At 41.1% G+C, this 15,286-nt stretch overlaps 1 long non-coding RNA gene across 1 annotated transcript; it reads left to right on the forward strand.

The window, feature by feature from the left end:
• Positions 1–2,698: 2,698 nt before the first annotated feature.
• On the forward strand, positions 2,699–5,372 carry LOC111948339. Its single transcript, XR_002874306.1, has 2 exons — positions 2,699–3,242; positions 3,343–5,372. It is a non-coding gene; the product is annotated as an uncharacterized LOC111948339 (long non-coding RNA).
• The last annotated feature ends 9,914 nt before the right edge of the window (positions 5,373–15,286 follow it).

Below are 15,286 nucleotides of genomic sequence, written 5' to 3' on the forward strand. Positions count from 1 at the left end.
TCCAACATCCAACCCCCTTCAGGAGAAAACGGTCTTTGATCTTCTGGGGCCATTTGGTTGTAGGTTTGACTTGGATCATAAATCAATCATCTCAATCCCTGGGAACCGCCACAGGCATCTGCTCCCGTGTGAAGAACAAAGCTCTAGGATCGACTTCCTGCGGTGACAGTTCCTGCCACCCATGGGGATTCCGTACCGTGTCTATCTGTGAGGTTCCCCCCTAGAGACCAGATGCTGTGATTCTAAGGATGGGCTGAAGGAAGAAGGCGGGAAATATTGTTAGGGAATAAATTTGTTAAACTTAATCCGGCCGAATCCCGTGGTTTTCTTCTTCTCGACTTTATTGAACATGCAACAAGGAAAGTAATCTCAAAGCGACAGATTATATTTTCCAACATTAATTGGTGACCCTGATGTGATAAGTGGGGAAGAAACGCGGAAGCGCAACGCGGGTAAGAGGACCGATAGTGGTTTATTATGAGATTTCTGGGACTTTCGGCGAAAAGTCGGTGACGCTCCCCCCACGTGCTTGACTTCCCTCGAGGCCTCACAAACAAAAGGTAAAGCAGGAACCTGTTCGTAAATCCTGCATATTGACCAGGTTATTCTCTTAGTGAATAACTCAAATTGTGGGGAAGTGAAGTATGTGGACGGCATAGCGCACCTGTATAAGTTTTGTGGGTTCACCCTCCTGAAACAGCAAATTGGACTGAGGAAATTTATGAAAATTAGAGCTGAGCAAATTGTGCAGGTTTTGTGTCTGTTTAGCCTGTCAAAATTGAATAAATAGTAAATTGGGAGCGTGTGATATTTGGATTACGTTAAAATTTAGTAGGTTTTGCGTCTGTTTGAGCCTGTACGAAATCCCGTACGAAAACAACAGTGTTACTATAGGAACTAATTTTGCGCGTTTTAGGATTTTCGGAAAAACCAGGAAGGCAGCGAACCTTCACAAATTATTTTTAATGCGTAGAGAAACCACAGAGGGATTCACAGTAAAAATGAAAGGTGCGCTAGACAGAAGATATGAGGAAACCGGTGAATTTTGTTTTGACGACAGACGACGCTGACGACTTGACTTGACAACAGCGGTGAAAATGGCTTGAATGAGAATGAATGGAATGAAATGTATGCGATTTTGGAAAGAATGGGATGAAAGAGTGTTTGAAATTTGTGCATTTTAACTGTATTTTCCACATTTCCCTGTGTATTGTCTGCTCTACGGACGCAGCCATCTTGTTCATCATGTTTACATCGAACGGACCAATGACGGGACGTTTTACTTGTTTTCGAATGTGTAGACGACTGTGATTGGTTTTGTCTGTACCACGTGGTAAGCGTGACGGAGTCCTGGCCAAAATGGCAACGGTGGCTGTGATTGGCTTTGTTTGTACCATGTGGTCGGCGAGACGCGTCCCTGACAACCAAATATGACGGAACGTGCTGAACTTTTTCATGAGGAACATTTGAAGAGTTTGGGATGTAATTTGCGGTAAAATCATGGTGGGGATCGTCGTTATCGAGCGTGGTAATGACCTCGGTTGTAAGACACTTTGAAAAACAACTTCCAGTGGGTTTTCGGTTCGCCGAAAAAGGTTTTTATGTTGCACAGCGCCTCCGACGGGAGCCTCTGCTGCAACGGCGAGATCAACGTGCATGGTTGCAGGGTCTAATACATTTGGGGTAAAATAATTTTGTAATTATTTCGGTTTTCTTATTGTGAATACATTTCTCTAATTTGTTTGTATGTCCTAATAACCGCGATTAAGTTCAGCTTTGTTTGAAGAAGTATTATTGACATTTTTAATTTGTTTAATTTCGTTTTTCTGTTTGTTTTGATCTTGTGCACTGCTGTTTGAATAAGAGGCGAATGAGTGGCGGTTTTGTTTGTTTGAATCATAATCAATAGTATTTGAAAATTGTTTTCAGAATGGGGAAAAGGACGAGGTAAAGGAAAGGGAAACATGGTTTTTGAGGATTTGGAAGGATGTTGCAATGTAGAGACATGAAATGTAAGGTGACAAGCAGGAGAAATTAAAAGGCATTGTAAGTAAAATGGAGGGTCTGTGGGCATGGAAAGGTGTGGTATGAAAGTGCAGGGTATGGTAGAACAGGAGAAGAGGGAACATGAATGTTAAAACGCTAGTTATGAACGATTCATTTCAGTGAAATGGTTTATTTTTATTTATGTGTAAGGTACCTAATTTGTTGTGTTATGTCTTTTGCAAAAACGGTTAAAAGTTATTGTCTTTGTATTGATTGTCTGTGTTTTAGATTGAGAATTGTGTTTTTGGTTAAATAAGGAAAAGCTTAAATTGTGGGATTTTGTGGGCTTTTAGCACTTCTCCAAATTCTTTTTGTAGGGCAACAACAGTCCTTAAGGGTAAGTCAAAACAATTTGTCTTTATTTTTTTGATTAAGAGTGAATGATTAGCGGGCAGAATGCATGTAATACAATATATTTTTCAAAGATTTTGCTCCAGGTCCGTCATTTCGGACAAAGAAAATTTTAGGGATTTTTTCCCCTTGCTGGCTTTCATTACTGATCAACTGACGGTGTTGGAGACGGTGAAGACTGAACATGACTAATAAATTTCTAAATCTCTTTCCAAGCAGAAGAGCAGCCCCCCCCCCCCGAGATCTCATAAAACTGAACTGGGCAGAAAAACCCCCTCTGTTTTGTGGGTGAGTGACAAAAGACGCAGAAGTTTACCATCCTCCGCAGTTCTCTACCTTCACAGGAGGGAGCCGAGTCAGCAGTGACTGACCCCCAGAGCACATTTGAAGAAACAGGACAGGAGAGAGGGGGAGGTTGAGCAGCTGAAGAAAAACAATTCTTTACCCTGCTGAAAAGATTCACACAGGATAAAAGGTGTTTTAAAAAAGAAAAGGAAACTAACATGAATTTTGACTTTTGATGCCCTCAGAGACAGCAGTAGTGACGTGTCATGCTCAGCCATTCGGAGGCCAAAACAGGAGGACGGGTGAAAAATCCTGGGAGAAGCAGGCCACCCAGGGGACCCCAGCAGCAGTTGGAAATGGCATCTATGGCGCTCTGAACCCTGACAACCCACAACGAGGTGCCCAACAGCAGAATGTACAGACCAAGAGGCAGAGGGTCTGGAGGAAAAATGAACAGTACCCATGACCACTCCAAGCCCTCCTCCACCGTGGCGAGGACCACAGGGCAAGTCGGACAACACCACTTGATGCAGGAGCCATTGTCTTTTTCAAGCTCAAAGGTAACCACTGATGAGTCTACTGGACACTCTACCTGCTCTGACAAATGAACAAATGACTCCTCAAAACCTGCAAAAGACCATCCGACTGACTTTTGACCAGATGGTGGAACATTCATGCGTGCATTCACCAAACACGCCTGTGAATCTGTTGGGACGGGACAGTCTTGTCAAAACAGGAGACAGCAGACTGGATGCCATGCCGGACACCACAGCCGACCCCCACTGCAGACATGTAAAGGGCCCTGAAACGCCAGGTGGTTTCGTTAATTTCAGGTTTGAAGCCTGGACTCCTGTGTTTGAAGCCTCCGAATGGTCTGACATGTACACTCCATTATGACAGAGAGCATGATTAACAGTAAGAAGTATTTCAGCAGGTAGAAGACCACACGTGGCATTTGAACTACACTGACATATATTAACCCTGAGGGCGAGCGGCTTATTGTGCATTCATACACTCACAAATGCAATGATACTAGCTGTCAGACACAGCTGTATCTCACATAGGATTAGACTAAGCAGGACATTAACAACACATTGGTTAAATTGTGTTTTTTCAGGTGTTCACTTTCCTCCCTCAATAAAAATGTACAGGTTAATTTTGCCGTTCAACAACTGAGCAGAGAGGAGACGGCTCATGAAGATGCAGAGGTGATGTTAAAACGCTCTCTGATGCTTCATGGTCCACAGGTTCAGTTGATGTTGGTTCATTCTTCATCGTCCCCCCGGTGGTGATTCAGGTAACTGCAGGAGCACAGATTTTTAGATCTCAGTGCAGCTGATTGAAAGATGCAGATGAAGGAAACTCAGTCTGGGCTGTAGAACTATAGTGTCATTGAATATTCGTATTCTTCATGGTGTACTTCTTTGAAACCGGTTTTAAAAGTAGATGGATTGCATATGATTTAAGCTAATGTTAATTTGAGTTGATGACGTCACCATTATTATAAAACCTATACGTCCCTGATCCATATTGCATGCTGTCACCTTTAACCTCACAAGGTGTGTTGTTTGTTGCTATTGACTTAGCACACGTTTTCTTTTAATGGAATCATTACATAAAAATAGCAGACAATTATTTACATTTTAGTACAGAGGGGTTCATAAAATCCTTCTTGCATTTTTGATCACTGTTTAAAGTCTCTCTGACAGAACATTATGCTATAAGAGGTTTGTGTTTTGCTAATACAGGTTGATGACATCTGCCTGCAATTAATGAAAGATCTTCTGTTGCAGTTGTATTATTTCTTCTTGTGACCTTGCCTTTTACAGGAACGTGGACAGGACGCCTCTTCACCTTATCGATGCACCAAACAGTTTATTGTTTTCATGATTTTGCTTTACATTTAATTCGTTTTGTGTTTGTGTCCTGGGGTTTAACCCCAGGCCAAGAGAGGGAGGTAGACAAAAGAGGTCTTAATGATTAAAAGAAGGACATTATTTTATCATTATCGTTTAAATGTATTTGTCTAGAAAGAATGTTTAAATAGTAACACAGATTGACCATTTAGAAAGAATGTTTAAATAGTAACACAGATTGACCATTTTTAAAATTTTAAAGCTTTGTGTGTCTGTTCATCTGATTTTCTCTCATCCACAGCAAGGATGAGTAGGTTCTACGACTGGGTCATTAGACAACAGCCCATAATAAACTTTTTTCTTTTTCTTGAATTTGTATTTTCCCCACTTGTGTTCTTCATAAAACAGCACGAGGGGAAGCAGACCTTTGAGAAGAGAAATGTGGTGGACCTTTTCCATCATATTCTCTCTTACTGCGCATGCGTAAATTGATTCTTGTCTCATTGTCTTTTGTGTTTTATTGTTTTTTATTTTTTATTTTTTAATTTCCTGACCCTAACACTAACAAAAACTTAGACCCACAGCAGAATCATCTTGGCTGAACAGTACCACAGCAGTGGACACCCCAAGTCCTTTTGCAGCCGTTCTGTTGTATCACCATGTGTCACATCTCTAATAACAGGCTTATTGAGAAGTCCATAGGAGGCCAGGTCCAAGCTTGCCAGAGCTTGTGGGACATGCAGAAGGAGGACGCGAGTGTTCGAGGCCCGGAATGACCTTTTTTGGACTTTGTTACATTTTATAAAATTGCTTACTGTTATGTTTGACAATTTTCTTTTCTCTTTTCATCGTCTGTGTGATTTTGTTCTGCTTTAACATTTCTCAATTCCCCCCCCTTAATTCCAGGTGTTCCTTTTCCTTACAGGAAGTGCTATTTTATTGTCTTTGTATCTTTTACTTTTTAGAATAATTGGAATTTTTATTTGTGCATTTTCTTTATTTACTATTTTATGTCTTGTTCTTTGTAAACGCCAATGTGCCAAAGATCCAATGAAGCATGAGTGTCCTTAGGGACGGTCGCCGATGGGGCTCGGGGCCTTAGCATGCATTTTTCCTGTCCAACTGAATGTTTCTTAAAGATCATTAATGCAAGCTCCACAGGTTTTTCGCTGCTAAACTCATAAACGGATCATCAACACCTTTGAAATGCACATTGGTTCTGTTTATATATTGTGAGGGCTCGAGACCACAGCTGTTTTGATTGCATGATGTGATAATGTGTTTTTATTTTTTGTGTGACCTCACTTCGTGAGGTCAAGAGAGGGAAACTGAAGGAATTTATTTTTTGTGGTTCTCATTTCTCCTAGGTTTTTATCTTCATTTTATTTCATTGAAGGTTTTCTTTCTGGTTTACTGTGTGTGGGTTTCAGTCATTTCAATTAAAAGGGACTTCCTGATAATTGCATATGTAAAGAGGTTTCAGGAAAGCAGCTCCAACCTCCAACCCCCTTCAGGAGAAAACGGTCTTTGATCTTCTGGGGCCATTTGGTTGTAGGTCTGACTTGGATCATAAATCAATCATCTCAATCCCTGGGAACCGCCACAGGCATCTGCTCCCGTGTGAAGAACAAAGCTCTAGGATCGACTTCCTGCGGTGACAGTTCCTGCCACCCATGGGGATTCCGTACCGTGTCTATCTGTGAGGTTTCCCCCCAGAGACCAGATGCTGTGATTCTAAGGATGGGCTGAAGGAAGAAGGCGGGCTGCTCTGTCAGCCAATCACTAGCGACCAGAGGCGGAGATTCGGCGGCCATCTTGCTCCCGGGGGAGGATGTTCTGACCACATGCTTAAAAGTCTGAACTCAAGGAACTTTCGTGTGTCTCCAGACAAGCTGCATGTGAATTCGGAATGTAACCTCTTGCGTATTGCAGGCCTTGATTTTGGACACCCAGATCGATCTGTTTTTACTCTGTTTTTAGAAATATTGTTAGGGAATAAATTTGTTAAACTTAATCCGGCCGAATCCCGTGGTTTTCTTCTTCTCGACTTTATTGAACATGCAACAAGGAAAGTAATCTCAAAGCGACAGATTATATTTTCCAACAGGAGCAGGCGAAAAAACGCTGTTTGAAAACCTTTTTGTTGTGACGTAGGACCTACAACAACGAGCCACGAGCTCCTGGTCTGAGTTGGAATCTGGCTCCAAACTCTACGGCTGGATAGCTCCAATTTTGCTACCATGTTTGATGCATCGCTACTGTTAGCTTGGGATTGTGAGCGGCTGTAAGCTAGCAAAAGAGCGTGTGGGTCATTCCAGAATTGGAGGACATTTTGGCTTCAAAATAATAATTATTTATTTGGTGTGTAAAACATTTGATACAACCCTGTTACCAACACTGAACAAGCTAAAAAAAAAGTCCATTATTGATTCTGAAATGGAATTCTTTTCCCATTAAGGTCATTATAATATTCTCTCTGAAGAACTATTTGATGTCACCTATGACTTGATTTGAAATCATTTTAACAACTTTCCAAATCTGTCTCTATCAACTTTTCAAAAACAGCATGTTTGAGAAATGAATTGAGAATTATTATTGTTTATTAAAATGATGTAGTAACAGGGTTGAAATCAGAATAACAAGGCTGAGATCTGGGCACAAGAACGTATTAAAAACACCATTTTCATTGGAGTGTGTCATTAAAGACACGCCCCTCCAGAAAAACCGACTGCTCTTTGAGGAGCAAACAACAACCATGGTTGTCATGGAGGTCACAGCATCCAGCTAGTGGTCCGGTTAGCCTTGGGTCTTCAGCAGTGTGCAGCGATGCAGCAAAAACTTCAACTCCTTCAAAAGCAGAACGTGTTGCTGCTGGACCTCCAAAAACAGCAGCTTTCCTTCTTCTGACTGTTTCTTTTGATGTTTCTCAGCACTGAACCACTATTGACAACTCCACATAGATGAAGGTTTGGACCGATCATCAACGGATGAATCGCATAAACCTGGACTCAACTATATTCAGAAACCACTTTAAGAAATGAAGGCAGCTTGTAGGGTTGCGATGGACACTTGGGCCTCCAGATGCTGCGGCACCATCTCCAACACCTTGCTGCAGCTTTCTGTCGCCGCCTCCATGTGGCCCAGAGCCTTCAGACACTCAGCAGCACAGAGGCAGAGAAGCTAGAACCTGATTCAGATCCTGGAAAGGGGCCAAAGAACTGTCACTTTGTTGTCAAACATGTAGTGGCATTTTTTCAGATCTTCTCCAGTGCTCTACTCTTGGACATCTCTGTTTTTATCTTGACATGGCCCAAGTCTCCACTTTCCATTTCTGAACTCAACCCATACCAAACCCTGAAAGACCAGATGGAATTCCTCAAAAATCCACTGGTGGCAGAAGAGAGCAATTTCTCACCAACTCTCTCGTTAAAAACTCAAAATTTACAGCAAAATTAAACAATTTAAAGCCTAATGACATTTAAAACAAAAATTTATTGCTTAATTTTCAATTTATGACAAGTTTTTCTTTCTTGATTAGAGCTCAAATTTGCTCATTAGTGCGGTTTTCTTTGATTGGCAGGGGGGTCAACTAAAATAAAAACTCACTTTGTCCTGCCCCCAAATAGTATTGGGGGCAGGACAAAGTGTTTCAATATTCTGCAGCTAAAATCTGGAACAGCCTCCCTGAAGGCGTAAGACAGGCCTCTTCTGTGTTCATGTTCAAATCTAGACTTAAAACATTTCTGTTTAGCCGTGTATATGACTGAAAGGTCCTATCTGTACCTTTCTTTCCTTCCTTTCTTTTTAAATCTTTTTTTTTTTTTTCTCTTCCTTTTCTTTTAAAGTAAATTTTATGTTGATTATTTCTATGATGTATTTTGATTTTTATGCATTTTTCTGTTTTGTGAAGCACCTTGAATTACTTTGTGTACAAATTGTGCTATACAAATAAACTTGCCTTGCCTTGCCTTACTATTTGTGGAAGTGGGCGGGATTAAGTACCACCCCGCCCACTTCAAACTTCATTTCTTTCAGTTCAGAATGCAAATCATGAGATTATTGGTCCTCTGTGTACATTCCTATGAGCTGAGCCCCATTTCTATACAGTCTCTCAAACAAATAAGTAAACAGGATTTCTAATTTCATAAATATTGAACAGTTTGACTTTTTATTAAATGCAGGGAAGGTATTGTGTACATATGTAGTCCAGTTTGACATAATATTGTTTTCTGGACTAAAGTCAGACTGAAGAAGTCGTTTTTGATTTCTGAAGGGATTTAACTCACGACAAGACGAATATTCAGTAACATTTGATCAGGTTTAAGAACAATAGAAAAAGCAAAGGAAAAAAAAACACCACAAATATTTTAACTCTATAGGAGTTCTAGTTTAATGTATTAGCCTATCATAAACTAAAGGGGGAATTTCTCTTTCATTTTTACTTCTAATGAATTTAGATGAGATTTAAAAATAAAAATCAAATGCTCGTAATAAAGTTTTATTTACATTTACAAATATTAATAAATCATTAGGAACTAAATCAAATATAACCAGGGATTACTCCAAAAAGTGTTTGTAGTTTTTCCAACACCAACAGTAAAAATCCTCCCAAAAACTTAAAGATGCATTCATAAAACAAATGATCTATTATATTATCACCAAAAGCTCATTTGTTTTCTTGCCTCTTTTTTCAGTGCAGCATTACATCAGATCTAAACACTAAATAAACAACATACTTGACCTATCAAAGGGAAGGGAAGGGGAAGACATGAAATAAAAATGTCTACAATGCAAAAAATAGCTTTACATTATTAACATGCACTGAATATACAAAAGGAACAATCAACCCACCTTTAACAAAACACCACAGCAGAAGACGGAGAAAAAATTAACAAAAACGAGCAGCTGCTAACGGAAAGGGAATTTTCTTACTACCTGATGTGACGTGAAACTTTACCTTGATAAACATTGTCATTTTTTATCAAAATAATACAAAAAAAATGATTTTGGACTGTTTCATGTATTTAAAATGTCCACATAAAGAAAACTAATAAATAACTTTAAAACATCATACATTATTGGTTTTATATTTAGTCCCTTTCTGTTAGAAGCTGTGTCTCCACTTTCGTTGTTGTGTTTCTAGATTTCTTCATTTGTACCGAGACTGTTTTTGTTATTTGGTATTTGGTAATTCGCACCCTTTGTGTTTCAGTATTTGTTCATCTGTTCCAAGATTGTTTTTAGTGCTTCATGATTTGTTAGTTTGTACCAGATTTGTTGTTGGTTATAACTTAAATGTAAATGTGTCTTGCACCCCGTAATGCCGCCTGGATTTCGCACACGCCACCGGTACGGATTGGATACCAATTTCTGCCTTTCCCTGCAACTGTGATCAGATTTGTTGAAGAATAGTGACATGCATGTGTTGTGAGATGAGTGTGTGTGTGTGTGCTGAAACCAGGGTGTCTGATCTCGTATGCTGCAGGAAGGGGGGGGGGTGAGTGTGTGGAGCGCATAGACGCGCAGTCAGTCACCCTTTTTGGAGTCAAGAAAAAAAGTAATTAAGAAAGTTTATCTTAAAGAACTTGGACTTTTTTTTTGTTTAACCCAATCTGGAGGCTCTGAGGGTTCTAATGAGGAAGTGAACCCTGAAGGAAGATCTCCCTTGCGGCCTCCGACCACAGTCAGAGATCGTACCCCCCCCCCCCCCCCCCCCCCCAGGGAGGAGGGCCACACAGTTTGAGAACATACAAAATAAATGTTCCTTTATTTAATTTATTTATACTTTGCATAAAGGATTAGTGTTAAAGAAGTGTTAATCAAATATGGCACGTACCGAGGCGATGCTCTGTCCCCACTACTGTTCTGGATATGACTTTACACCCTCAGCCAAATTGTCAATAGGACTTGCTATGGACAAAGTCAACATAGAAAGAACAATAGCTGACATTGAGGACAGTTATAAGTACCTTGGAACTCCTCAGGAAAATGGCACCCTGGAGCCGGCAACAAGGCAAGTCGTAACAGCCAAATACCTCCAACGAGTAAAGGCCCGTACACACCAGGACCAATTTTGCGCGCGATATTCACAGACGTTTAACGCCTCGTGACTAAACAAAGGGCACCAATGTGAGTGTGCACACCGACGCGAAAAACACCACGCGTAAAAGCGTCATTTTTTAAAAAAACGCCTCGGGTTCGTTTTTTTGGTTTGACGCGCCGCGTCAAAAACTATACGACCAATGAGAATGGCGCTTTTGGACACGTGTCTGGAGCTTCTGAAGTTACAGTAAAACACAACTTGCTGAGCACACATACGTCACGGCGAAGAAGATATACGCCAAGTAGCGTCTACACTGCCGCGAAGAAATAAGACGAAGAAGATGCACTCACTGACGGATATTCTAAAATATCCCCGAAAACGCTCATGATACATTTTCAGCTCTTGTACCAGTTGATAAAACTCCCCATGTTCTTCTCTTCTCGTAACTATGGGATATACGCAAAATCGACATCTTTTCCGGCGTCTTTCATCATTCAACAGAACAATAATTTCTTCATCGCTGGAACTGGAGCTAGAGCTACTGGTGCTGGAAATATTGATCTTTTCTTTGTTTGATTCTGACAAGCGCGTAAATACTTGCTCTCTTTTTCTGAGTGAAAAGCGACTTTAAGAAGCGTAAAGTTGCGCAGCGCCACCTTGTGTACAGGGGGGGTTTCTGTTTTACATTAAGCGCCATCTAACGTCAGGGAATGAAATTGCATGTTCGCTCGGCTCATCGTCAGCGAAAATCGTGTGAACACAAAAAACGTGGCGAAAAACGCTGACGAAAAACGCTGGCGAAAAACGCTGGCGAAAAACGCTGGCGAAAAACGCTGGCGAATATTTGCCCGGGGTGTACAGGCCTTAAGGCAAATCCTGAGAAGCCAAATCAATGGCAAGAACAAGACCCTGGCAGTAAACTGTTACACACTGCCAGTTATCAGATACCCTGCAGGAATAATAAGATGGCCAAAGGAAGAGATACAGCCCACAGATGTTAAGACGCGAAAGCTCCTCTCCAACATGGAGGGTTCCATCTCAAGAGACTGTATGCTAGCCATAAGGAAGGAGGGCAAGGACTAGTTAGCATGGAAGCCACTATCCTGGATGAAACATTCAAGATGCATGAAAACATCAAGGACAAAGCCCCAACTGACAGTGTGCTCAATAATGTCTCAGACGATGGAGTGCAGAGGATGCTGTGCTGGAGGACAGATCGTCATGGGGGGACAAACCCCTGCATGGGATGTACCACCGGACCATTACTGAAGTGGCTGATATTAAGAAGTCCTACCAATGGCTAGAAAGGGCTGGCCTACAGGACAGCACTGAAGCGCTCATCCTGGCAGCTCAGGAACAAGCCCTGAGCACCAGAGCCATAGAGGCTCAGATCTACCACACCAGACAAGACCCAAGGTGTAGGCTATGCAAAGAGGCACCTGGAACAATCCAGCACATAACTGCAGGGTGTAAGATGCTTGCAGGGAAAACATACACAATCAAGTGGCTGGAATAATATACAGAAACATGTTTGGAGAATCTAAACTGGAAACCCCAAGTCAGAGTCTCAAACAGCTTCAAAAGTGGTACAGAATGGAGAGCAAAGATCCTGTGGGACTTCCACATACTGACAGGATGGTAATGGTGAACCAAACTGACATTGCAGTGGAAAAAGAACAGAGGAAAGCTGTTGTGGAGGATGTGGTAGAATCAAGTGATGGGAACATCAGGAAGAAGGAACATGAGAAACTAGAGAAATACCAGGGGGTACTCCAGGTGGACTTCATCCACTCCCTGTGCCTTGCCGCTTGTGTGTGTGTATATACCTGTACATACATGTATATGTATGTACACACACGATGAGTTAATGTGTGTGTACATACATATATAGTACAGACCAAAAGTTTGGAAACACATTCTCATCCAAATGAATAGGAAGGTGTCTGTACTGTACATGTATGCACACACACACACACACACACACACACACACATTAACTCATTTCTGTGATTCACATGTTCAGTTTGATTTCTATTCTCTCACACAACCCTCTGCATTTATCCGGACTTGGGACCGGCACAAGTGGGCACTGGATTGTTCCCCCTTGTGGTTGCATTACACATTCAAGCCATCATTCACTCATTCATTCCTTTATTTATCCATTCATTCATCCAGCCCATCACAACCACACACACTCTGTTTTTTTTCTTTCCTTTTTTCTTTTTTTTAAACGTTTTTTTTTTTACTCATAGTAAACCTAAATAACAAATAAAAAACAAAACTTTTTTTTAAACTTTTTTCTCTTTTAACAAAACACAACAACATTGCTAATAATTACATTTTAGGGTGAACCTGAGCAACATCGGAAAACCCCACAAACATTAATCAAAACTTTTATTTTTTATTTTTTTTTATCTTTTAACAAAACACAACAACATTAATAAATGAATACAATATTTTTTTAAGGGCGAACCTGAGCACCAGGAGAAAACCCAAACAGATTTAACATAAAAAAGGCTTAGTTCTTCATCTATTAACAATAAAAAAAATAATAATGATGAAGATTTTTTTTAAAGGCGAACCTGAGCACCAGGAGAAAACCCACACAGATTTAACACAAAAAAATTAAAAAAAAGTATTTTTTCTTCATTTCAGAATCAGAATCAGAATCTTTTATTATCATTCTGCAGAGCACAATGAAATTTTTTCCAGCAACTCTCGATATAAAAAGGTAGAATAAAATAAGAATAAGGAGCTATATATTAACAATAAAACAAAATTTATAATAATAAAACATTTTTTAAGGGCAAATTTGAGCACCAGGAGAAAATCTGAAAAGATCAAACACAAATAAAAAAAAAAGGTTTTGTTCTTCATCTCTTAACAATTAAAAAAAAGATAAATGATGAATATTTTTTTTAAGGGTTAACCTGAGCACCAGGAGAAAACCCAAGTTTGTTTTGGCTAAAATCTAGATTTCCAGTCTATTTTTATTCCGGCGTTTGCTTGCTGGTGTGAGAGCCTTTTTAAATCTTCTCCACACAGAAATCCTCTGACCATGAGAAGACTCATCTTCCTCTTCATCTGACATTTCTTTCTGGTCATCTGAAGTTTCTTCCTCATCATCTGAAGTTTTTTCTTCTTCATCTGACGTTTCGTCCTCATCATCTGAAGTTTCTTCTTCATCTGACGTTTCCTCTTCAGTCAGTCCAGAATCAGTAGACAGAGAGGTGAGCGAGTCACTGTCTTGATCATCCACAGATGGACTTTGAAGCAGATGTTCAACGGCCTCTGCAGTTTCTGTCAACCTTTCATCTGGGATGACCACAGGAGTGTCGCTCTTGTACTTGCGCCAACTTGCAGGTGTGAGAGCCTTCTTGAATCTCCTCCAAAGGGAGATTTTTTCTTTTTTGGGTGGCTCTGGTTGACTGAAAGCATCTGCTTCTTCTCTCAGAGGTCCAGACACAACTGATTCCTCTGTTTCAGGGTCTTTCTCACTGATAAAGGTCCATGGCAGTCCTAAGGCAGTTTTGTCTGTTGTCTCCTCAAGTTTGGCCTTGACTGCACTCCTTCGTTTGGCCAGACGAGTCCTTACAAGGACTGGTTTACAGATCCTCTGTTTTTTGATGGGAGGACATTCTGTTGTGTCCATCTCCATAGGTCTCCTGCACTTTCTGGAAGGTTCTGCAGTCACTGGTTGTTCAGAAGCAAACACTTGGTCTGAAACTTGGACTTGGACTGGAGCCTGGTCCAAGTTTCGGTCGGTTTCCTCTGTGTTTATTTGATCCACACTGCTGTTGTCTGGAGTTTTTTGGTCAGCCAGAGGTGCGCTGACTGGTTCGCAGGTTTCCAGTTCCTCCGGGGCAGGAATTTTCTTTCCCTTCTTATTTTTACGCTTCTTGCGTTTCTTGGAAGGTTCTGGAACTGCTTGTGGGTCTGAAACTGTAACATCCAATGATGCATCTTTTGTCACATTCTCAGATCTTTCCAGTTGTGGGACACTCTCTTCAAGCAAACCCTCGGTTTGGCCAGCACACTCCACAGGTTGGACAGATGCTTGCAGTGTTGTCATTTCCTCAGAAAGCTCCTCAGCAACATTTTCCCTAGATTCTGTGACAGTCTCTTGGGGAAAGCACTCTGCTGCTGGTGAGTCGGTTTCCTCTGTGTTTATTTGATTCAGACTGATGTTTTCTGGAGTTTTTTGGTCAGCCAGAGGTGCGCTGACTGGTTTGCAGGTTTCCAGTTCCTCCGGGGCAGGAATTTTCTTTCCCTTCTTATTTTTACGCTTCTTTCGCTTCTTGGAAGTTTCTGGAACTGCTTGTGGGTCTGAAACTGTAACATCCAATGATGCATCTTTTGTCACATTCTCAGATCTTTCCGGTTGTGGGACACTCTCCTCAAGCAAACCCTCAGTTTGGCCAGCACACTCCACAGGTTGGACAGATGCTTGCAGTGTTGTCATTTCCTCAGAAAGCTCTGCCACCTGGGACTCAAGTTGGTTCGCCAGTGTCATCTCCAACTGCAATTTTGTACACAGTTGATGCTTGAAGCTGGCCTGTTCCTCCAGATCCTGCTTGACTTTTTGGGCTTTTGCCTTCATCAACCGTTTGCAATGTTGGAGTTCTTTTTCACGTCTTTGTCTGAGTCGGCGTTTTTCTTCCAAGGCCACTTCCATGTCTTGCAGCAACTCCCAGTGCAGGACACA

Source organism: Oryzias latipes, chromosome 12 (genome assembly GCF_002234675.1).
Source record: "Oryzias latipes chromosome 12, ASM223467v1".
Lineage (NCBI taxonomy): Eukaryota > Metazoa > Chordata > Actinopteri > Beloniformes > Adrianichthyidae > Oryzias > Oryzias latipes.